Source organism: Macrotis lagotis, chromosome 1 (genome assembly GCF_037893015.1).
Source record: "Macrotis lagotis isolate mMagLag1 chromosome 1, bilby.v1.9.chrom.fasta, whole genome shotgun sequence".
In the NCBI taxonomy this organism is placed as follows: Eukaryota; Metazoa; Chordata; class Mammalia; order Peramelemorphia; family Peramelidae; genus Macrotis; species Macrotis lagotis.
In genome coordinates this window covers 55,838,218-55,863,838 of record NC_133658.1, presented here as the reverse complement: position 1 = coordinate 55,863,838, position 25,621 = coordinate 55,838,218, and the positions used below count along the sequence as shown (strand labels likewise).

Genomic DNA, 25,621 nt, shown 5'->3' with positions numbered 1-25,621 from the left:
CTCTCCTTCCTCTTATTTGACCATTGATCCCTCTGGCTTCCTTAAAATCCTGATTAATATCCCACCTTCCACAGTAAGCCTTCCCCAAAGTCCTAATTCCAGTGCATTTTTATCCTGTAATTTTGCTTGCTTTGTATACATCTATTTGCATATTACTCCCCCCATTAGATTCTGAATTCCTTGAGGGCAGGGTTGATTGTCTTTGGCTTCTTTTTGTATCCCCTGACTTGACACAGTGCCTAACACAGATGAGTCATTTAATAAATATTGATTGATTGATTCAAACTCCTCTCCCAGATATATTCAACTATCTATTTGCTCAAGACTCCAGGGATTTTGACTAAGTAATCCTGGTCATGAATTAAGCGAGTTAATTAAGTCATCATAATAATTTAAAATATTATCCCCCACCAAGTGACACATAGGCATTTAACAGTGGAATGTAGGGCCCTTGAAGACCCAATTCTCCCAAACCTCCCAAGGTTACTTGGCTCTCCAAGGCCAGCAAAGTGCCTAGAAGATATACACTGAATCACTGTTGAATTGGATTAAAAGCAGATCCTCATGGTATTTGGTCTTGGGGAAGTCACTTAACTCCTCTGATCAATTGTAATACAAGAGTATTAGACATTCTGCTTCTGATCATGCCAATTAGGGGATGAACTAACTCTTTGATTTCTCCTGCCACACTTTGGACTCATGTTGGGTATGTTGTCCATTAAAACATCTAAGTCTTTTTCCCCCATATACACCTTGCCTGACTACATACCTCCCCTATCCTGGACTTGTACAAAGCCACCCCCCAAAAAAATACAAATCTCAAAATCTCACATAGGATTTTACATTATTTTTTCTTAAATTTCATCTAATTAGACTCAACCCCACCCCATCCTCACCTGTAAAGATACTCTTAGAGGCTGACTTTGTCTACCTGTTGGTAGACCTTGACTGTGTCTGTGTGTGTGTGTGTGTGTGTGTGTGTGTGTGTGTGTGTGTGTATGGAGAGCGACAGAGAGAGAGAGAGAGAGAGAGAGAGAGAGAGAGAGAGAAGAGAGAGACTTCTATTGATAAAAGTATGCTAGCATACTTGAAAGAATCAAAGGTTTGAAATCAGAAGACTTGGCTTTAAATCTTCTTAACAGTTTGGTAAAACAGAATAGAGTGCTAGACCCAAAATCAAAGAGGACCTGAGTTCAAACCTGACCTCAGTAACTTTCTACCTGTATAACCCTGAGCAAGCCTCTTAACATCTCTGCTGTAAAATGAGGGAAATAATTATATCAACCCTCCAAACTTTTTGTGAAGATGGAATGTAATGCTAAAGTGCCTAGTACACTGCCTGGTACCTCGTAGGTTATTAATAAAAGCTTCTTCCGTCCTTTTCCCTTCTTAACTTCTATGACTTCAGATTTTGTCCTTCTACTTGCTCATCTGTAAAATGAGAGTAAAGTGAGATGATCTCTGAAGTCCCTTCCAATACTACACTGGATTCTACGGGTAATTCTAGGGTCCCTTTAAGTTCCTTTGAGCTAGGAAACATAGGGCAGTGACAGATTCCAAAGTCATGACCCTATACTTTGGGCAGCCAGATGGAAAGAAATTTGGGGCCAGGATACAAGAGTTTGCAAGCACCCTAATATAATTGGTCAGCATGCAAAGTTGGCCTTGCTTCCCTGATCTTTCAAAGCCTCTCCTTGGCTACAAACTAAAGCTCCACTTCAGTCTTCAAGCAAACCTGGAAGAGACCCAGTCTCAAGAGCAAAACAACTTGTAAAATATTTTCTATCTGTCATAACATGGTCATACACTACTAACTAATGATCATAACTTCCACTTCCCAAGCCAGCTCAAGTAGCACCGGTTTTTGTTTTGTTTTACTAGCATGCAATAAATACAAAATCCGAGAAGGAAGAAGGATGGTTGGACCTGAAGGATGTCCAGCTAGGTGAAGGATTCTGGTTATCTGTCTTTATGCTGCTGGGGTGGGAAAATTTTCCTAATCAATGAAGGAGGCCGTATAGTGGAATAACAATAATCCTTAAAACCCTCCAATTTCTGCAGCATTTCAAGGTATTTCAAGACATTTTTTATAACAACCCCATGAGATAGGCTGTGCGGGTGTACTTGTGTCTTTTTTACTGATAAGGAAACTGATTCTTAATGATGATATTTGCCTTTCTTTCTCAAAGAAGACCATGATATCAGGGAGTGGATGCCATAACAAACAAGTGAATTGATTTTGAGTAAAGAGGTGCTGTGCAAAGTCACTGATCTCACTTTTCCCTCTGGAGCCATGCAGGTCCAATGGTCAGATATGAATCAGGATGACTGGAGATGACCCTGGATGCAAGGCAATCAGGATTAAGTGATTTGTCCAAGGTCACAAAGCTGGTAAGTATCAAGTGTCTGAAACCAGATTCCGACTCAGATCCTCCTTGACTCCAAGGCTGGTGCTCTATCCACTGTCCCACCAAGCTGATCATACCCTGTAAGACAGTTTATGTGGGTACAATTACGTCCTTTTTCCTGAGAAGGAAATTGAGCCTTAGGTAGGTAAAGTCAGTTTGCTGAAGGTCATGAAGCCAGTTCATGACAGAAACAGTCTAGCGCTCTTTCCAAAAGCACAGGACAGTATTAATAGGGTATATTTATGAACAACAATTATATATTTATTTAGTAAGTATGTGTAGTAGAGAGAGCAAGCCCCAGTGAGAACTTGATTCAGATCCTTCCTCAAAACAAAGGGACGATGTGAATCAACTCTTGCCCTTCACATGAATCCCCTCACTGCCCCTACTTCTGCCCCTGCAACTCTTTGAGATCCATAAATTATAAAACAGTTTCAGACTTCTGGTAGAGAAAATTCTAAAGAAGAGTTGCCTATACCAATGAAATCACATGTCCAGTAAAAAACAAAGTATTTATACATCACTCAATAAGCCCAAATGGACATCTAGGTGGCAAAATGTCTAGAGTACTAGACTTGGAATAAGGAAGTCAAATTCCAGCCCAGCTGTGTAGCCCCAGGCAAATCCCTTAACCCTTTTCGCCTCAATTTCCAAAACTGTAAAATGAGTTGGAGAAGAAAATGGCAAACCACTCCTTATTTCTGCCTCAGATGGGGCCATAATGAGAAAAACATGACTGAAATGATTAAACAACAAGAAGTCAATCAGCCAATCAGCATTTATTAGGCACCTACATGTGACAGGCAACCAGGTGGCTTAGTGGATAGATTAGTGCACCTGGAGTGAGGAAGATTAGAGTTTCCAATCTGCCCTCAAATAATTTCTTCTGGTGTGACCCTGGACAAGACACTTCAGTTTGCCCTTAACCTACTGTGGAGAATGAAATGGAAAATCACTCCAGTATCTTTGCCAAGAAAACTCCATAGATAGTATGATCCATGGGGTCACAAAGAGTCAGACATGACTGAACAGTAATATGTTTCTAGACTTGTCCCTTTCCTGAGTTCTAGGCCTAGCTCTGACTCCCCATAGATATCTTTCTAGTTGACTCTTCCAAGTTAACATTACCAAGATTTAGCTTCTTTTTCCCTAAACTTGTCAACTCTTCTGACTTCATTCTTTCAGGCTACTGCTGGACCATTCATCTTGTCTTCCATGTCTATGACCTTGGAATTACCTTTGACTTATCCCTCTGCTTCTACTTCAAACTGTCACAAATTCCTGAAGATTTCACCTCCATAATATATCCTTTAAACTATTTCCACTATCATCTGTCCAGTAAAGGCCCTCTGTTGCCCTCAGTAGACAATTATAATGTAACCATTAGAGTCTAATGCGCCTTTCAACCCCCATTCTTCTATCTGACTCCCTCGCCAACCAAATTGTTCCTTCCCTTTACTGTCAAAATATTTTTTCTTTCCTATAGATTTATTGCTATCATTTTCTATGATCAAAAAATCTTTAATGATTTCCCATCATCTACTGGATAAAGTTCTCACTCTTAATGGTCAAGAAAAACGTTTGCAAATGAGTTAGAAAAAGAAATGGTAAACCACTCCATATCTTTGCCAAGAAAACCTCAAATGGGGTCATGAAGAGTCAGACACGATTGAACAGCAACAACATCAACAGCAACAATCTGGAACCCTTCAACTTCCTTGTATTCCATATTCCATTGAAAATGAATTATTCTCTGCATTCCAAACACACCCTGAATTTTCCCACCACTGTTCTTTTGCTAACATTCTCTAGGTCTAATAGTTACCCTCTCTATAAAGCTTCCTTGAACAACCCTGACAGCAGCATCATTCTTATTAGACCTCACTCCACTATACCATCTCCTGTCATCCTGATTTATATGTGACCACTGGACCCAGGTGACTCTGGAGAAGAAAGTGAGGCTGGTGACTTAGTACAGCAGGCATGGCCCCCTCCTACCCAATTCACATGCTTGTCATGGCATCACCTCCCTCCTCTTCTTCAAGAACAAAGGACATCATAATCATCATCTTCACCATTTCCTTGTCCAAAATCCAGTCTCTTAAGGACAGGATTGATGGAGGCTAGAATTAACATTCTCCAGATCAGATTTCTAATCTCAATGAATTTCTGTCCTTTGTGTTACACTCAAGCAGAGGTAGATAGCCAAATCTAGGCTTTCCAAGACTATGGGTGGTCTAGGTTCAGAAGTTGTCCCTTCATCCAAAAAAGACAAGATGTCATTCTCCCAGAACTGAATTAGAATTGGTTCATCTATCATTAATTATTACCCAATCAGAGCTGATTGCCACCCTCTGGAACATTCATTTTTCCAAGGACATGTAAGCCCTGAGCTTGCTACCATGATCATCTTTAGTCCAAGAGGGAGTCAGCCAAATGACTATTCCTTTTATTAATAAAATATTGACATTATTAATAAAATGATTGCCTAGAAACTATGTCTTTCAGTCTTTTAAATGTTGCAAGGGTGAGGAAGTTGATGTAATAAAGTTTTTTACTTCAAATGTATGTTTTGTATTTCAAATGAGAGAAATAAAAACTAGCTTTCCGGAGTCTTGGGTTCTAGTCTAGAATGTTCTACAAGACTATCTGTCTATATAATCATAATCAAGTTGCTTCTCTGCTCTGGGCTTCAGTTTTCTTACCTGCCAACTAGGTGGTGCAGAGTATAATGTAGTTAGTCTGGAACCAGGAAGATTTGAATTCAAATTCTTTGACCCTGGATATTTTTCTTGGTCTGATTTGCTTGTCAACAAGCATTTTATTAAGGACCTACTATGTTTCAGGTACTCTTTGTATTCCTAGGTCTTAGCACAATCTACCAATCTATCTATCTTACCTATATATAATCAAGTATCTATCCATTTATCAATTCATTCACCTATTTCTATCATCTATATATCTTTCCACGTATGTATTTATCATCCAACCATCTATTTATCTATCCAATTATCTATTCATCAATTTATGTATCCATCTAACTATCCATGAAAGTATCTGTCCAGTTATCTATCTATCCATCAGCTATCCATCCATCTATCCATCTATCTATCTATCCATCCATCCTTCTCTCCATCCACCTATTTATCCATCTATCTATTCATCTAGCTGGCCAGCTCTCAAGCCAAATTTTATGAACTAGAATGAAAGCCTGTTAGAACTAGAAAAGATCTTAAAGTTCATCTATTCTAACTTCATTTTTCACCTGAGGAAACAAAATCCCTAGAGTTAAATAACTCACCTAAAGTCACACAACTAAGTGTCAGAGCCAAAATTCAAACCCATTTCTTCTCATTCCAATCCCTATACTCTTTACCCAATACCATGCTATATCCATCTATATGTTCCCTAAATGGTGATGCAGTAGACACAGCACTGACCCTGAAGTCAAATGACTTCAAATCTGAATTCAAATCTGCCCTTAGACATTCACCAGCTGTGAGATCTTGAGCCAGTCACTTTATCTCAATTTCTTCAGCTGCAAAATGAATTGTTATGAGGATTAACTGGGGCGATATTCATAAAGCATTTATAGGTGCCTGCACATAGTAGGTTTTATATATATATATATATATGTATATATATACATTATATATGTAATATATTATTATCATTGTTATATGCTTATTGAGTGGGAGTTGCAGAAGCAGCACAGCTACAGGATTAGGACACAGAGGGACTATTGGAAAACCACTTCCCTGCATGGGCCACATCCCATCAATGTCTGGGACACTCAGCTGGCAGCTGCAGTCCTCAGTTTCTCTCCAATGTGATGTCTGTTTTGACGGATGAATTAACCAAGCAAAATGGGAGTCCCTCAGGTTATTTGAGTGCACGCAGCTACGTTCCTTCCTGCAGGGCTGGTGAAAGTAAACAACATTATTATAGATTTGGGCCATGGCCTGGCATGTGTAAGTAGAATTTCTGCCTAGGCCATATGTTCGCACTGAACTGGAACAGGGGCATGGATACAGGGAAATTGTTTAAAGAGTCCATTCAACCTCAGTCCTTCCAGCCCAAATGTCAGTGAATATGATTTTCTTTAACTAACCACAAAGAGGGTTTTGTTTGTCAAATAAAATAATACATAAATTGGTATACTAGCTAGCAAAATTTTTTCCCAATAATTATTATTATTACTTGAATGTCAGTCCCACACCAAGAATGGGACATTATAGCGCCATAGGAGACCATAATCTTTTCCCTGGTAGCCCTGTGCCAAAGCCACATGAGAATGGGAGGCCAAAATACCAGGGCCCCCCATTCCCAAAAAAATATGCAATAGGAGCAGATGCCCAAGAAATATTTAATTAAACTCCAAAAAAAAGAAGGTGAGCACAACTGTTAGAAATTAAATCCTCACTCACAGAACAAGTCTGTTAGTCATTCTCTGACACTGCTATAATTTCTCCCTGAGACAGGTTAACTACATGTCAAGAAATGTTTCCGACCCAGACAGCACGTACCTACCAGTTTGAGGTGATGTTTTCATTTCTCACGTGCCGAAGACCAGACTTCCAGTTGCAGGGCCAACAAGCAAGCCAGATTCAGGTCAGAAAAATGAGGGTGTCTCCTCAGATGGCAAAGGTACCCAAAGAAAGAGAGAAAGAGCAACAGACAGAAAAGAGGGGTGAGGAGAACACGGCTACTCTTTGCAATCTCTGTTTTTCTAAAAGTCTTCCATTGTTAGCCAGATACCTATAGAAATACGCAAATCACTTAAACCTCTGAGCCTCAGTTTACCTTCTCTGTTAAATGAGAATGGTGATGCTTGCCATACGTAACCTCACAGCATCGTTAAGCAAAGAGCTTCATAAACCTTCTAAGCACTATATAAATGTGAGTTATGTGTATTATTGTTGTTGGAAGCAGCCTCACCCTGCTCACCTCATCACGCTGCATCCACTTCAAGGAACCCTATTAAGAAAACTCTTAAATTCCAAAGTTTTGCTATTTCAAGAACTAACTACTGTAAAGGAATGAATTTCTCTCTGTTCTCAAATTATCATGTACATGCCTATCTGTTGGCATATTGTATCATGTGCTCCCCCCACCACCATTCTGCAAAATAGAATGTTAAATCTTTGAAAGCAGGGGCCAGTTTGGTCTTTGTTTTTCATCTCTGTTTCTGTATATATAGCAAAAAAACCTACAATAAATGCTTCCTGGATTTTTGAAAGGTAATGGGGTTAAGTGACTTGCCCATGGTCACACAACTAAGAAAAGTAGGTCCCATTTTGAAATCAGGTCTTCCTGACTCCAGAGCAAGTGCTCTATCCACTGAGCCACCTAGCTGCCCACGTAGACGGAATATATTAGATTCAATTCATAAATATCAGGGATAGAAGGATCCTTAGAGATCTTCTAGGCCATGTCCCTCAGTATACAAAAAAGGAAACTGAGACCTAGAGTTACTTCTACAGGGTTCCATCGGAAGACTGTAGACTCCAACCCAAGTCTCCTTGATGCGTGGAGGAGAAATTAGCTCACAACGCTCAGTTCATCTCTCTGGTGAAAAGAGCATACTAAGGTGAGTTCACTTTCAGGGTGAAAATAGCTCACAACGGTCAGTTCACTTCTCCCGCCTCCTAAAGCTTGCAGGGCTTTGGCCTAGATGATTTGTGAGCCCCCTCCCAGCCCTGCTGTTTTCTACCATCTTAGGGACAGTCTGAGATTTCTATCCCTTTAAACAAGGGCCAAGCTTTGACCTAGACTTCACAAACCTTCCTTCATAGCTTGCTACTTATTAAGTGCAGCTGGTGGTCTGAGGGAACTAGCCCACGCGGAGGGCCACTAGTTAACTTTTTTCTTTTTTTATAAATAGCAAGATCAACAGGGGTGTGGGGTGTTCAGCTCTCGGTTTCTTCAAAATAAAAGGCATTTGGGGGCCCTGAAATCCTCCGTTTTTTCAATGGAGGCCGGAATTTAATTTCAGATAGTGTTACTCCACGTTGTGTAAGGGATTGGCCTTGACTCTACTCGGGCACAAAACCCTCTTTATTAGTCACACACCAAGAAGCCTTAAGTCTTTTTTTTTTCCATCTCTAAAAATGACATTTCGTCAGTGTGTTCTTTTCCTCAAACTCCCCACCACTGCCGCCCCTTTTTTAATCACCTGAACACTGAGCTTCAAACCACAGCCCGCTAGGCCCCGTGTGAAGTGGGGAGTTCTCTGGGCCCCGGCTTCTCCCCCAAACTGAAGCTCCAGTGTGCCTCCAACAGCTTGCTCTTAAAGGAAGGCAGCTGCTCCAGCTCAGGTTTCATCCAGCCACCAATTTCCTTTTCCCCTGACAAACGGGCCTCAGAAAACGCACAGGCCAGAAATTCTCCACGTTTAGCGAAACATTTCCTCTTCCCCGGCCTCCCTTCCATTAACATTATTACTCCGCTCCTGGGAAAAGTGGACTTTTCTTTCCAGAGACAGGAGTGTTATTTCTCTCTTGGTTTCACTCTTTATTTGACTTTTGAGTGGTGGGAGGGGTTGGTGGGGGGTTCTCTGAGGAGGGGGCTAGGGGCCAAGAGGCAGAGGGATGGAAGTGTGGGGTGAAGAGAGTTAGGACCTTTCTTTCTTTCTTTACTAAGGACCCTTCCCACTGGTCACTTTTCCAGTCTGAATTGTCACCTGAGGAAAAAAAAAAGAAAGAAAAAAACTCTACATCTGCAGAAACTTGCCACCAGGGCCTCATCCTCAGGGGTAGTTCCTCTCAGGGCTTAACTTTTTAGGCCCTCTGTGATGTTTGTCCTTCATTCTCAAAGAAGACCGTGACAGCAGGGAGGTGATGCCATGACAAGCACATGAATTGGATTTGAGTGAGGGGAGGGGGAGAAGGGGGTTGAGCTAAGTCACCAGCCTCACTTTATCCTCCAGAGTCAGCTGGGTCCAGTGACCAGATAGGGATCAGGTTGACTGGAGATGGCCCTGGATACCGGGCAATCAGGGTTAAGTGACTTGCCCAAGGTCACATAGATAGTAAATGGCAAGTATCTGAGCCTGGATTCAAATTCCCATCCTGCTGAGATCATACATTAAAAAGCATTGACTCTGGGGGGGGAGGGAGGGGGGCCTAGTTCAAATCTCACTATTGACACTTGCTACCTGTATGACCTTGGGCAAGCTACTTAATGTCTTGGGTCTTAGGATTTGGGGAGCTTTGTTGGTGGGGAATAAAAAGATTTATTTAAGTATTGCTGTGGTTAGCAGAAGCTAAGGGAGAGAAATCCATCAAAGGATAAGCAATAAGGAAAGATAAATGCAAGAGAGGCTATTTGGGGGATCATGCTTCTCCAAAGTGGGCTAGCTTCACTGAAAGATAAACCATCAGGGGATAAGCAGCAAAGAAGGCTATAGGGGCATGAGAGGTGATTCAGGGAGATAACACCCCACCAGAGCAGGCTGGCCTTCCAAAGGAAGACAAATCATCTCATTTTTTCAATCTGTAACATGAACTGGTTAAAATATTTGACCTCAGAAGTCTAAATCTATGATCTCCTAATCCTATGTACTATAAGGCCCCTTCCAATTATGCCAATCTATATTTATAATGCCCTTCTCGTGCTACTATTCTAAGAACCCTGCCATTTTGACATGCCATATTCTAAGGCTTTTTTTTCTAGATCTAACATTCCATAGTCTAAAAGCCTCTTCCAGCTCATTGTTATGATCTTTCCAGTTCCAATATATCCACACAGTATTTAACTTTTCTTTTTCTAAGAAGAGGAAGGAAATAAGTGTTTATTAACATAATGCCAATCACTATGACAAGCATTTACCAAATATTAAATCACTTGCTCTTTACAACAATACTGAGAGGTAAGTACTATTATTGCCATTTTACAGTTGAAGAAACTGAGGCCCCAAGAGGTTATGATATTTGGCCAGAGTCATATAGCTAGTGAGTGTCTAGGACTGGATTTAAACTCTGGAAGAGGGGGAGGGATGGCCAGAGTGTGGAAGGTCCTAAGTGATTTCCTAATTGAGTCTAAGGAAGAAGAAAGTAATCATCTTAAATAAGTTTCTGATTAAATGAATAAGTGTCTGGGTGCATTTTAGAGCTTACAGAAATACTCATTTTTTACAACAGAAAATATGTCCAAGGAAATTTGCTTTTGAAAAAGGTGAAGCAGGACAGAAAGTAATGCCACACAGCCAAAGTACTATAGCATGGTGGCAGCAAGCCCAAACTGAGCCCCCTATTAATAAATTTAGAGCAATAATATTATATTTCACCAAAGTTCTATAGTGCTTCTTATTCCCCAGAGCCATCAAGCACTTTTAGACTCTGCCCATGTGGCCCGATGCCAGGCCAGTCTGCCTATTGATTTGGGCACTTCCACTACTACCACCCAAAGACTAAATGGAGAAAAATGACGGGGAGGGAGGAAAATCTGAGACCTTGGGCCTTGGTCTACTGCCTCTCCTGTCTCCTTCATAGGTCATCACTGCATTTTAGCCTGTTCATGAAGGAGGAAACTATAGGGTTTTAAAAATAATACAAAATGTGTTTTAAATACTCAATAAAATGCTTTTTAAGGTTAACTTTTACATTGCTCTCAGATATCCTGAATTTCTTGTGGAACTGTAGAAGACTCAAGATCCCAGATCATAGAATCTTAGAGGATGAATCTACCATTCCAAGTGTTGACATCACCATCTTTGAAAGTTTGTGGAGGGCAGGAACTGACTCCTCTTTTTGTACATCTAGTGCTTATCACACTGTCTGGTATACAGTAAGGACTTCATAAATCTTTATTGATTGAACAATAGCATAACTGCATTGTGTTTGTGCATACTGTCTCATTTGATCCTCACAACTACACTGGGGAGTTCCCACGGACTATTTGTGCCCTACCTGAGCTCCTATAGATCTCTGATCAGTAGTCATAGTCAACACATGGTACCTTGACTCTAACATAGTGATGTCATTTTGTTCCTCTTTGAGAATGAAGGATTACAACCCATTAGGAGGTAGGTGTTATTATTATCTCCATTTTACAGATGAGAAAACTAAGGCAAAGAGAAGTTATACAGCATCACATGGCTAGTAAGTGTGTGGGGGACTAGATTAGAACTCAGGACTTTTGGATCCTGCTTTCTATCCATTGTGCCATCTAACTGCCTTAAAATCCTGGAATCCTAGAAGCCAATAAGCATTTAGACTCTTCCAGGTATCGGCAGTGAGTACTAGGGTTACAGAGAAAGACAAAACAATTCCTTCCCTCAGGGAGCTTCCATGAGCGAAATGACATGCATAACACCAAGTAGCTGGGTAGCTGGGAGAAGTCATAAAGGTCTAAGGAGGGATTGAGCTAAATTTTGGAGAAAGTTCAAGGAAGCCAGGACAATGAAAAGGATGAGGTGAAGGGACAGAGTATTTCAGATAGGAGAGTCAGATAACCCAAAAAACAGAGAAGACACACAGTAGGGCAGTGTACTAGACCACAGAATGTGTGTGTGTGTGTGTGTAAGAGAAGTAAGTATAAGAAGGTCCAATGATTATCATATTATCCCATTTCATACCATATCATATTACATATCATATTATATCATATCATACAAATCATATCATATCATATCTGAAATAATAGCTAATGATGAAGGCAGAAAAAGAAAAGATTAGGAATGAATCAGCTTTGGAGGGTACATGAAAATGAGGAGTATAAGAAAGACTAGGAAGTCAAATTAGAAAAAACAAACATAGGGCTTTACATTTGACCCTCAGGAGCTCATTGAACCCGAAGGTGACATGTTCAGATCTACACTTTAGGGGAAAAAAATCACTTTCCACTCAGCTGGACAAGCCAAGTACTCTCTGCCAGGCTCAGTTCTTCTCTGTAAGTGGTGATAATAATAATACCCGTTATCTAGGTGGTGCAGTGGATAGAGTAATGATCTCGGAGTCAGGAAGACTCATTTCCGGAACTCAAATCTGGCCTCAGACAGTTGTGTGACCCTGAGCAAGTCCTTCAACTCTGATTACCTCAATTTCTTCATCTGTCAAGTGAGCTGAAGAAGGAAATGATAAGGTCAGGATCTTTGCCAAGAAAACCTCAAATAGGGTCACAAAGAGTTGGATATGACTGAAAATGACTAAACAATGGCACCTACCTAGGATCTCCTAGCATTGTCATGAGGAATGAATGAGACAAGATTTGTACAATTAGGGCATAATATCAACGCCATAATGATAATGACCAATAATTATCATACCATACCATTTCATACCATACCAAATCACATCACATCATATCATATCTGCTGAGTGGAAGGGAGACTGGCATGGTAAGAGATTTGTGGCAGGGAGAAACTGTTCAAAGGCTATTGAATAGTCCAAATGAGAGGTGATGGTTATGTGAGTGAAAAGGATGCATATGAAATAATAGCTATGATGAAGGCAGAAAATAAAACAAGATTAGGAATGAATCAGCTTTGAGGGGTACATGAAAATGAGGAGTTCACCCAAGTATATGAGAGCGGGTCACTAGAAGGGTGGGGTCACCCTTATTAAAAATAGCAAATTCCAACCTTCCTACTTATGATCTATGTGAAATGGGGCAAATCATTTAATTTCACTGGACTTGAGTTCCATCGCCAGTGTATTGCACTAGATGACATATAAAACTCTGCTTAATTCTAAATCATATGATTCTAAGCCAGTTCAAGCCACATGAGTCTACAGGACAAAGTTAAGAAACTTATTTGCTTAATGACAAAAGGTAGGGCTTCTCCACTTAGGAAAAAGTGGTCAAACCAACTTGTCAACTTATAGGGAGAGAAATAACACTTACGTGTCTCCCTGGATTGCATACAACCTTCTTGAATGCAGGGTTTATTTCCTTTTTGTCTTTATATTTTTATTCCTAACACATAATAGAAGTTTGGTGCCTATTGTTTAACTTAATGAAAGTTAACAGCTGGGGTAAGTATATAGACTTTTAGTGAACCTGTGACCTTCTTCCAATGGTATAGACTTACCTCCCACCTTCTCGACCTCTACTTCTTGCCGATAATGTCCCATAGTCCTCTGAAGACAACAATCCCCACTCAATGCACTAAACACCTCTTTTAGGTCTTAGATCAGACTGTGGGCATTGTTATGTAGGACCCCAGTTTAAATAGTCCCCCCTCACATAGACTGTGAGAATTTTTACTGTTTTTCCAAGAAATAGAGAATAGAATCTCAGAGTAAGACAGTTCAACAGCCATTCTTTGAAGAATTTCATGAGACTGAGATTAGAGTTTAACTATCATATCTATGAGGAGTCTGTGAAAGGATTTTGAGACTTAGCGATCTTATAAAAAAAAATCACCTGAAATTAAGAAACTAACATTTTTTGAGAGAGTATGAAGAAGTTACCTTGATAAGAGATCCTGAGAATTTGTGAGTCTTTGCCCACTGAACTGTGAGACTTTTTAAAGTATGATTCCAAGCCTGTGGAGAAGTCATCTGTTGCTGCTAATAGAGAAAAAATGTCTTTAGTTATAATCATTCATGACTGGGACACATTGTCAAAATATGTAAATATGTTTTTGTACTATTTGTTATGCTGTTTCTGTATTCTGTGGACAATAACAGGTTGCTGTTGGTTTTGTTTTTCCTTCATTCTTGAAGAAGACCATGCCATTGGGGAGCTGATATCATGACATGCAAGTGAACTGAATTTAAGTGAGGGGGTGCTGGACAAAGTCACCAGCTTCACTTTCTCCTCTGGAGTCATCTGAATCATCCTGTATATAATAACACATATTTATCCAAATCTATTAGACCAAATGGTTTAAACTAAATTAATTTAATTTAATTGAACTAATAATTAATAATAATAAAAATAAATCCATATATACTAACAATAATAAATTAATAACAAACTAATAATATAATTAATAAAAAGAAGATGGTGAAATTTCAATAATACATGAGGAAATATCAGAAGGAATCCTTTGATTGCCTTTAAAACCAGATTTGAGAGAATTCACAGGGTAACAAGTCGAGTGAAAAGCAGAGGGACTGTGATTCATTGTATTTGTTTCTTAGAGCACCTAAGATGCATTCCTCTCACCTGGCTAAACACACCCAAATCCTTGTCCTTGGGATTATTCTATATATGTTAGCAGAGAGCCTGGCCACACATGGTAACATTTTATTCCTCAAGTTGCTCCATGTGATTTCTTGTCCATGAGTTCTCTCCTCGTGGAGATTCAGTCATCACCTTCTGCCTGCTATGATACATTTCCTGGATTACCCATTTTATTCCACTTACTGCATGTGTTGTTAGTGATAATATGCCACAGACTATCCTACTCAGACCCACCATAAGTTTCTTCATTGGTTGCTTTTAGTTTTGATTCTTTGGAGATTATGTTGTTTCATGATGAATCACAGAAAAGTAAAAAATGGTAAGAACAATTGAATCAGACTAAGTGTATTAACACACACACACACACACACACACACACGCACATACATATACATCTGCCCACATAACCCATGTTGGAACTAACATCATTTTGCAATTAATCAATAACTTTCTCTTTTTGTATTTTTTTCTTTGTGTAAGGCAATTGTCTGAGTCCATTTTTGAACTCAGGTCCTCCTGACTCCAGGGCCAGTGCTCTTTCCACTGTGCCACCTCGCTACCCCTCATCAATAACTTTTATTGAGCTCCTTCTATGGGCCAAGCACTAAGAAGGTCCTTATTCAGAGAGATTATATTCAAACAGGATAGTTTAGTAGGAAGGCCACTAGAAGTTTTGAGTGAGAGGAGTAATCAGAAAAGGCTTCACATAGAAGATGGTATTTGAGCTGTATCTTGAAAGAATGGAGAGATTTGTTCAAGCTAGAATGAGGATGGAGTACATTTCAGACATCTGTCATAGGGACCATCAAGTCAAAGGGATTGAGATGGAGCGATGTATGGGAGGGTGAGAGAAAAGGCTAGTTTAGGCATCTCAGCAAGTACAGGAAGGGGAATAATAATACCCAATGAGTTTGGGAAGATAGATTGGGACCAGATTGTGAAGTCCTTTAAGTGCTCAAAACAAGAATTTGTATTTTATCCTTTAAAAAAGGAAGTACTGAAGTTATTGAGTTAGGGAGAAATATGGGTAAATGAAAACAATGCAGGAAGTATGTCAAAATATCCAAAAGAGGATTAAAAAATGAAAACGGGGGGGGGGGGAATTCCAGAGAGTATTATTGCCCTTAGGAAAGATCATGGAGAAGACATCAATAATCATCAACTCATTTTTCTTTCCTAACAAATTCTTATGAGAAGTGTATAGATCATTCAAGGAAAAACTATCATTTTTGCCTAAATAGAATATATAATAGAAGTTAGATTTTTAAAAAAAATTGATACCCTAAAAATAAATATACAGTCATACCATCCTTTCAAGTCTTATATGACTTAGAAAACATAGTAAACATTTAATAATGTTTATTGATTGGCTAAGAATATCAAAGCTAGGAAGGTCCTGAGAATGCAGAATGACAAAGCTAGGGTAGTTCTTCAAATACAAAATGGCACAACTGGGAGGGCCTCTAGAACTTAAACCATCAGAACGTGGAGGGAAACTATTAGAATGTAGAATGTCAGACCTGGAAGGAGCCTTAAAACATTGATTATCTGAGCTAGAGTTGGAGGGGTCCTCAGAAAGCATCTGGTCCAGTCCCTTACGCACCCTACTAAAGAGATAACCAACTTGAAACAGAGCTGGAAGCAACTAGCATTAGACCTCGACTGAGTACCTGAGAAGGTCTTGGACCTAGATCTCCTAGATTAGTGCTGTTGCACCCATCTGGGTAGACATGCTACTTTATCAGAAGAACAGAGTCTGTTCATCACGGGGTCTTTAACTCCATCTCCTCTCTCTGAGGCCTCAACATGTACACACTGGGAAAACCAGTCTGATTTCAGAAGCTAAGCTAAAAGCAGATGAAGAAACGAGAAGTATCCTAAGAGATGACCTCTCTTTGCCTGTGTAGAACTGGAGGAGAAACCAGAGAGCCCTTTTGATCAAACAGCTTCCTGGGAACATTGGGCCATGCAGCAACAGAGGAGCAACAATCTCAGGCCTCTGTTAAAGAGCTTTGGCTGACATTCTCCAGAGCCAATTCACCATTTCCCCTGGGGATCAGCAAGAGCTCTAGTAATATCCAGGTCTATTATTAATAATACAATAATAACTTACATTATAGCATACCCTTCCTCCCTAAGGAGAGGCTACAGCTTCAAGAACACAGCAAGTTGTAACTCAACCTGGGCACAGGGACCACATTCATCCATGGCAGCTGGTTAATGGGGCACAGTGTGACTGCCCAGAGGAGAATGGAGGAAGGGGATCTGGTAAATGGCATTAATGGCTCTGTTGGGTATTGTTTGGAGAGGGAGGCAAGGGTCTGTTCTCTCTCTAATGGGGTAAAGAGAAGTAGGCAGGTGTATTGGCTTTAAAAAATGTATAAGAATGTAATTTCTTCCTATTTCCAAGCCTGCTAAGACCATACTTAGCCTAAGGGGGCCTTTGGAAACCATGCAACTAAGAAACAGGCTAACCTTAACTTTACTGTCCTGGAAATATCCTTTTCTACTACGTGGCTGATCTATTGCATTACTCAAACCCCCTCCAGCTAGGTCTTACCTCCTAAAGCTCTCTAATAAAGGGTTCCAAGAATTGACCTTTGTCCTGGGGCAGAAGCTGAAGGGGGAGCAGGTTGATCATTTTTTCATTGACTTGAATAAAGATGTGTTTGTTAAATTTAAGATGACACAAAATTGGGAAGGATAGTGATTAAAGTCTCTTAACTCTCAAATGCTCAAAAGGATTTGTGGTTTCATTAATTTAGGAGATTCCTCCAAGGATGCAAATGGTGATCCAGGTCGCATAGGTTAGCACACATACTGTCTGGGTGACAGAAGAATGGGGCTACTTCATTGGACACTGTGGGGTCTTTAACTCCAGGCTCTCACTCTGGGCCCATGCATGTCCCTCTTTATCCATATCATCCCATAAGCTAGCTACTAAGAAGCTACCCAACATCCTGGAGGCTTCACACTTTAGGTTGTCCACTTATTGCCTTACCCTTGACACATGACTGCCCTATCTTCTTTTCTTCTCAAATATTTACTTGATACCATGCCTTATTCCTATTCTCCCAAGTTTCTCACTAGTTATATGTGTTATGGTCAGTATCTACTTAACATGCTCTTCTCCATTGCTCTTCTCTGAATTTTTTTTTCAAAATATAAGCCAGTGAAAACATCAGCTCCCAAGATGAATGCATGCTAAGGTTTGAACAATGCAGAGAGCAGGCCTTGCCCCCATCTTTTCAAAGCTGATAAATATTCTAATAGGGTGTTCCTTCCATTCATTGGCCCACCCCAACCCACTGCTTTCCCCATATCATTTTCCATCAGTGTCATATCAGCTTATCTAACCATTCTACATAAGCCTAAGTCCTGATTAGCTCTGGGCCTCTATCCAGAGCATATATCCCACTGTACATTTGAACTACCATCTGCATAATTCTCTTGGTGCAATGTGATATTAGTACTCCAATTCTCATCTCTGTTCTCCTCAGCTCTCTCTAAATAGCAATAAATATTTGTTTCTCATTATCCTTGAATGGAATTGTTGCTCCTAATCAGAGTATATCTAACAGTTCAAAATCACTCTAGTAGAATTTTTTTGACTTTGAAAAGATGGGTCTTTGTATTTTAGGAGAATCTTAGGATCATAAAAGGAGCTTTGCAGTTTGCTTAAGGCCATTCAGACTGCTCTCCTCCATTTGTCAATTTGTCCTGGATATTCAAATAAACAAATTCCAATAAAAAATGTTCAGGTTGTCTATCTAATTGCATGTCATGTCATAATCTGGACAGCAGGTATTCTTCATCCATTTGGTTTTTCTTGTGTGGATAGTTAAGTAAAATTCTTGATAAGTTACAAATCCCTTCCAGGAGTTTCTGTAGTGTTCCAGGCTTGATAAAGCTAGCACAATGTCACCTGCCAAGAGGAACCAAAAATATATCAGATTGGAATTATGTAATGAACTTAATTAGATGAAATTTCATTCCTCCAAAGATCGTTATTGATGTGGATGAGTCATCCTTTGACACAGATAGTGTGATCTTTCTTAAAACTTTACAAAATTTTCAGTGATCCTTACTTTCTTTTTGGTTGTATACTCTTGGTTACAAAGGGAGATTAATTGGGAAGAAGAGAAAGGTGGGTATGTTCAGATAGAACTGTAAAGTAAAATAAGTGACATAAATAATGAGAGAGAGAGGGGGAGAGAGAGAGAGAGAGAGAGAGAGAGAGAGAGAGAGAGAGAGAGAGAGAGAGAGAGAGAGAGAGAAGAGTAATAGACAGCTAGGTAGTTTCTGTGGCCCAAAAATTCAACATCTTATGACCAAACTGAGGAGAACTAATGAGTCTCTCAGAATTCAACTAGGCTTGTCCTCAGACAAGAGTCACACAACCCATCATGACTCTGATTCAAAGCTTTCCCACTTGGTAAAAACTATCAAAACTTGCCCTTTCCTGGCTTAGCTTCCAGGAACCCACAATCACATCTGTGCAATGATGAGGCTTCAGAGAATAATATTAGTGGAAGAGATGATATTTAGTCAGGAAAAATGTGATGTCCAATACTTGAGTTCCAAAAAAATCAACTTGGGTGTTCATGGAAGTTGTGTCTAAGGATCAGAAGAGTTCTTATGCAGAAGCAGATTTACACTTAATCTGCTTGGTCACATGGGAAAGAATTAGAGCAACAGGGGAAATTACAGAAGGGAAATTTTTAGCCTGATCAAAGGGCTAACTTCCAAGAAATCAGAATTGTCCAAAATGGAAGCACAATGCAGGAAATCAGGGAGTCCTTCCTGCTGATCAGTCTCAAACAGAGGCTAGATGACCAACCACTTTTTATGATACTCCAAATGGATTTCTTTTTGTTCATGTATGGGATGAATTAAATGACCTTTAAGGTTTCTTCTGACTCTTAATTTCTATGAATGGTGTTTCCAAACTCCTGACTTTATTATCTCTTCCCATCCTCCCTTTGGATGATCTGCCAGTCATACCTGCCATCCTTCAAATTATTAATAATTATGGCTGATATTTATATGATGCTTTACTATTTATAAATTCCTTTAGAAATATTATCTCATTCATGTTTTACAGCAACCTAGGGAAGTAGATGCTATTATTATTCCCATTTTATAGATCAGGAAACTGATGCTGGGAGAGGTTAAGTAACTTAGGCAGAGTCACACAGTGAGCGAGTGTCTGAGATAGCATTTGAAGTCAGGGTCTTCCTCGATTCAAGCCCAGCTGCCAGGTTAGCCACTCCCTAAGGATAAAATGAGAGCAAAGGTTGGTCGAACTAAATTGGTAAAGGGTTATGAAGCCCTGTCATTGTTCACACTCAGAGCTAAAAGTCTTGGGAACAGTAGGTTATAGGGACAGTGGAAGTGGCCCTGAAGATTCAAATTCTAGCCGGTCTTTCCCTTGGATCCATCTCTTCTTCCAACCGCTATTCTGGGTGGGCGATTCTTATTGCTCCAGCCACTTGGAAAGAAGGCAGGATGGTTCTCCCTATGGTTTTCCATTTAACAGGGCACATCTGGGTTTCATATCAGGCCTAATTAATCCTCCATGGCTGTTGGGTACTGACTCTCAAACAGGGCAGCCTCTAATTGTAGCTTCAGCCAGGCATGGTGACAGAGTGGGCCAAGGCAGCCCAGCCACTGATTTACTGCCTATATCATCAGGGAGAGAAAAAGGAGGAAAAATGAATGAGGGAATTGCCTTTGGAAGCAACTGTTGGCAGTAGAAGGCTATAATTGGGAGATCTGAGTTCTAGCCCTCCACGAATAAATGCTCCAATTGATGGGGCCTTGTTCAAATCCCTCCCTCTTCCTGGGTCTCTGGATCCTTCCCTAGAGAACAAGGTAGCTTAGAGCAAACAATCTTTGGGACTTTCTTAGGAGCCCATGGTTCTAAAACCCTGTAAATCAAATGTGATTTGACTTGAAAGTAAGGAGGAGAGGGAGGATGTGAATTTAGAAGACCTATCTGGTTAAGATACAGGCTTCTCCCTTCTTTGTTCTTAACTTTTGTTTGAGAGAGAGAGAGAGAGAGAGAAGAGAAGAAGAGAGAGTGTCCTAGTCGCCTTTGACAGGCTGGACCTCTTCTCAGAATAGAATTGTTTTAAATGCATAAAATACATGGTATTATAAAGGAAATAGATTATGTTGAAATCTAGCTATAAATATGTGTTTTTAAAAAATCAGTTAATGGACTTCGGGTTAAGAACCCTGTTTTAAGGTAAAGCCTCCCAGGCTGGGATCCATATACCCAAAGAGGGAACAAGAAATTTTGTCAAGGTTATGTGGGAATGGTGCAGTAAGTAATTCTATTATCCTATTAAAATATATTAAAAGTTGTACTTAACCAATATGGACTTAATAAGCACCTACAAGTGTCAACACTATGTTAAGTGCCAGAGATGCAAATACAGGCAAAACTATATTCCCTGTCCTTAAGGAACTCACATTCTAATGGAGAAACAATATACAAAAACAGCATATAAAATATTATTCATATATATACAGCTATTTGTGTATATGTATGTGTGCACATATGGATCATGACATTATATGCATCATATGTGTGCATATTATGTATTGTTGTTCTTTGTCCTTCATTCTTGAAGAAGACCCTGACATCAGGGAGGTGATGCCATGACAAGCACATGAATTGGATTGGAGTGAGGGGGGCTGTGCTAAGTCACCAGCCTCACTTTCTCCTCCAGAGCCATCTGGGTCATATATGGATCAGGAGCACCCGAGATACCCTTGAATGTGAGGCAAGCAGGGTTAACCAGGAACACATGGTTAGGAAGTAACAAGCATCTGGGGTTGGATTTGAACTCAGATCCTCCTGATTCTAGGGCCGATGTTCTGGGGCCAGTATACACTGCACCACCTAGGTACCACAATATAATGTATACACACACTAACACACACACACACACACATACACACACACAAACACACAGTACAGTGTAAATCATGAGAGGTAATCTAGGGAAATCATTGTGAGATGGAAGGCAAGAAAGTCACCTTGCAGAAATGGGGATTTGAGCTATATTGAAGGAAGCCCAGGACTTTGGGGGGGGGTGGAAATATTATGTACTAAAGGAAGTTTTCTTTAAAAAAACTACTCTGTATTTAATTTTATTTTGTGTGTGCAGATGCATGGTAAACTCAAGAATGTGTTTCCTTTCATACTGAATAGAGAGTGTGGGAAAGTTTACTGGAAGTCGAAAATGATGGAGACTTATAGAAAAGTTGGGAAACCATGACCCTAGGACCTCCTGTTAGAACCAAAGTCCTAAACCATTGGGTTTCAGTAAAATTTCAGTGGAAAAAAAGTCCATAAAAGGGAGTCTGGATGTTTTGTTAACTTTTTTGTTACACACACACACACACACACACACACACACACACACACACACACACACAGAGCGTGCACGCACACATGCACACCCCTACCTTCCTTTGCAATGGCAAATCAGTGGATAGAAGAAAGCAACAGGTCTACAAGATTGAGCAACATGTGTAGCATTCTGCTCTTGAAACCCACTAATTCTTTTCTCAGAAAAGGGATATGCCCTTCATTATCAGTCAACTGGAACCAAGATTGGTCATGACTTTGGCATGTTGTCTTCTGGGGTTATAATCCTGTAGAGTAGTAGTGCATTCATTATGTATATAATTCTCTTTGCTTTGTCTACTGTCCTCTACTGGGGAACATTAACCCTTTCAATCCTGGCACTCATCTCCTGGTGCCTACACCATTTTGACTGGTGAATGGGGTGCCTGGATCACTCTATGTCACTGTCCCCAGTCATTCTTCACATGCCATCTGGGCCTATTTTCTTGCTATTTGTCTAGTGTACTGCTACACCCCACGGACAAATAGACTTTGCATCCACCCTATATCATATCCATAGATACTCTTCTCCTCTCCACCCTTTCCCTTGTAATCATGAGTACTTCCATTGCTATTGGAGAGGGCATGCCAGTCATGACTCAACTCATCATCCCTATGACTTCCCCAAACCAAAATACCTAATCCACCACTCCCCCACCACTGTTTCTTGAGGGTGAGGGTTCCTTTCTTTCTATTTGTAACCCTAGTTTTGCACAGGGTTTCATATTTTTTTTTTAAAAAAGAGTGCTTTTTTCATGCCTTCATTGTTGTGGATCAATTCCTTCAATGCTTCTTCTCTGAATTCCCTGTTTTCATCATTTCTTTCAGCACAGTAATATTCTATCCTATCCAAATAGTACAATTTCTTCAAACATTTCCCTAATATCTTTTTTAAAAATTTAAATATTTTATTATTTATTTTCTAACTACATGCAAAGATAATTTTCATAAATCATTTTGCTAAGGTTTTAAATTTCACAGTTTTCCCTTCCTCCCTTTCCTTCCCCTTACCCTGACATAAAGCAATCTTATATTAGTTATACAAGTATAACTATATTAAACATATATTCATATTAATCATATTGTAAAAGAAGAATCAAAAGGGGATAAAAAAACAGAAGAAAAAACAAAACATAAAACAAATTTTTAAAATTGAATATAGTAAGCTTTGATCTTCATTCAGATTCAAAAATTCCTTCTCTGGATGTAGATGGTATTTTCTATCAAAATCCTTTAGATCATAGTTGATCATCATTCAATGCTGCTATTAGTGTGTATAGTGTCCTTCTGGTCTGCTCACCTCGCTCAGCATCAGTTCATGCAGGTTTTGCAAGACTTTTCTGAAGTTCTCCTGCTCATGATTTCTTACTGAGGACTATTCTCTTTGTGCTAGAAGGGACCTCAGGTCATCAAGTCCTACCTCATCATTTTTAACAGATGAGGAAACTGAGATCAAAATTAGCTAATTTGCCTTACCCAAGTCTCACATAGGAAATGTGTCAGATAAGGGGCATTAATAATAATAATTATTATTATAATGATAATAATTAACATTTACTAAGGCATTATATGTGAAGCACTTGGCTAGGTGATTTACAATTATTGTGTCATTTGATCCACACATCAAACCCTGAGAGACGAAGCTGCTATTATCCCCACTTTATAGATGAGGAAACTGAGGTAAAGAGAGGTTAAATGCTCAACCATAACTAGTAAGTATCTGAGAGTGAATTTGAACTCAGTTCTTATTAATTCCAGAATTATCTATTGTGCCACCTTATTGCTCCTAAAATTAGATTCAAATGAAGCTCTCTTATTCTAGACTCAAGACTTTTCCCACTTTGCCACGTTGTCCTCTCAGTTGATTGGGGTTTTGTTTTGATTTGAGTTTTTGGTTACCACAAAAGTTCTACTATTAATACTTTGTTATATATGTGGGACCTTTCTTTCTTTGACATCTTTATAGTATAGTCCCAGGTGTACTGATGCTATATCAAAGGGTATAAACAGTTTAGCCATTTTTATCACATATTTCCTAATGGTTGTAAAAATTTTCCCACTTTCAGGTTGGGTAGGAAGGGGAAAACAGAGGAAAGAAAAGCAGAGAGATCACAGGGCGGGGTGGTGTGAGGGGAGACAAGAAGGAAAAGAGAGAAAAAGCTTCCTTTTGGGAGATGCCAGCTTGGAGATTTATCACCAGGCTGTATTTCACAAGATGTGAGCCAGAACGCCAATAGCATATGTAATGGTTTTACCAGCAGACAAAGCATCCCTGTTCTGGACCAAAAGCTATCTAGGCAGCAATATTTTAATTGGGCTTATATGCTTTTACTAAACTAATTTTAAAGCTGTACAGGGTGACTGAGGGGAAAGGGGAGAAATCTGAAAAGGAATGCCTTCCAAGAAGAGGAAGTCCCCATTTCAATAGAACTGGGACACTTACTTTCTTTTAAGTTAATGACTGAAATATTAGGAAAATAGAGAAGGCAAACAGGGTGTGCAGTTGGAAGAGCAATGCCCTGAAAGTAAGGATTCCTGAAGCTTAATCTTGGTTCTTCCATAAATTGAGCTGTATGACTTTGGGCAAAACCCTGACCTCTTTGGACTTCGATTTTCATCTCTGCAAATCGATATATAATGGACTAAATTATCTCTTTTTTAGACCTGATGTTTCACGATTACAAATAATTGGGACAAGGAGAGAAACACAAATTCTAAGTATTTAAAGGGTACAAAATCAACTATAAAGGTAGAAAAGATCTTTGATCTAGAGTTAAAAGGAAACTCAAAGGATATCCAATCCAACATTTCCCATTTTACAGATGAGAATACTGAGGCTTAGTCTTTCACAAGGTCATGCAGTGTCAAAGGAGTAAATTTAAACCCACCTCCTCCTCTGTCTCAAAAGGCAGTATCTTTTCCACTGTGCAACACTTTCTCCCCAAATAAATTCCCTCCGTTACTTCCTTATTTTACATATGAAGAAACTGAGGCTCAGAGAGACAATGAATCTTGAAGAAATACTATAAAGTAGTTTGTACCAGTCAGAATTCTAAGTTCAGAGAGATAATAGATCTTGAGAAATCTCAACAGAGTAGTGTGTTTCAACCAGAATTCAAGGTTCAAAGAGATAGATAATAGAATTTGAAAAACTTGACTGAAATAGTATGTATTAGCCAGAATTCAAACCTACATCCTCTGATTCTAAATCTTAAACCTTTTCTACTTCATCATGAAAATAGACAGAATTTGTGTATATTGAGGGCTATGAGGCATTGGATAATATCTCAGTTTATTCTCACAGCAGCTCTGAGAGGGATACACTATCATCATCCCCCATTTTACAGATGGGGAAATGAAGGCAGGTAGGATCCCCCAGCTGTGAAGTGTCTAAGGACAGATTTGAACTCAAATTCTCCTGACTCAGTCCTTTTTCACTCTTCCATTTAGCTGCCTTAGATGAAGGACTTCTGTTTCTATTATACTGTAATTACTTCCCTCTCCCTCTGTTCCCCAGAGGGAACACTCTGAGATATACCAGGCTTTTGTTGATCCTTGAGTGTCTCACCTCCTCTTCCAGTAACATTTAGATCATCAGAGATCGTAAATTTAGAAGAGATCACAGAAATTATCCAATTCCTTATTCTGCACATGAAGAAAT

At 39.6% G+C, this 25,621-nt stretch overlaps 1 long non-coding RNA gene across 1 annotated transcript in view; it reads right to left on the bottom strand.

Moving 5' to 3' along the window:
* Window positions 1-12,285: 12,285 nt before the first annotated feature.
* The window catches only part of LOC141513384 (uncharacterized), a 98,607-nt gene continuing 85,271 nt past the window's right edge, over window positions 12,286-25,621 (bottom strand). Inside the window, exons 3-4 of the long non-coding RNA XR_012475784.1 lie at window positions 13,823-13,921; window positions 12,286-12,471 (exon numbers count right to left, since the gene is read on the bottom strand). This is a non-coding gene — a long non-coding RNA (uncharacterized LOC141513384). The remainder of the gene's footprint in view (window positions 12,472-13,822; window positions 13,922-25,621) is intronic.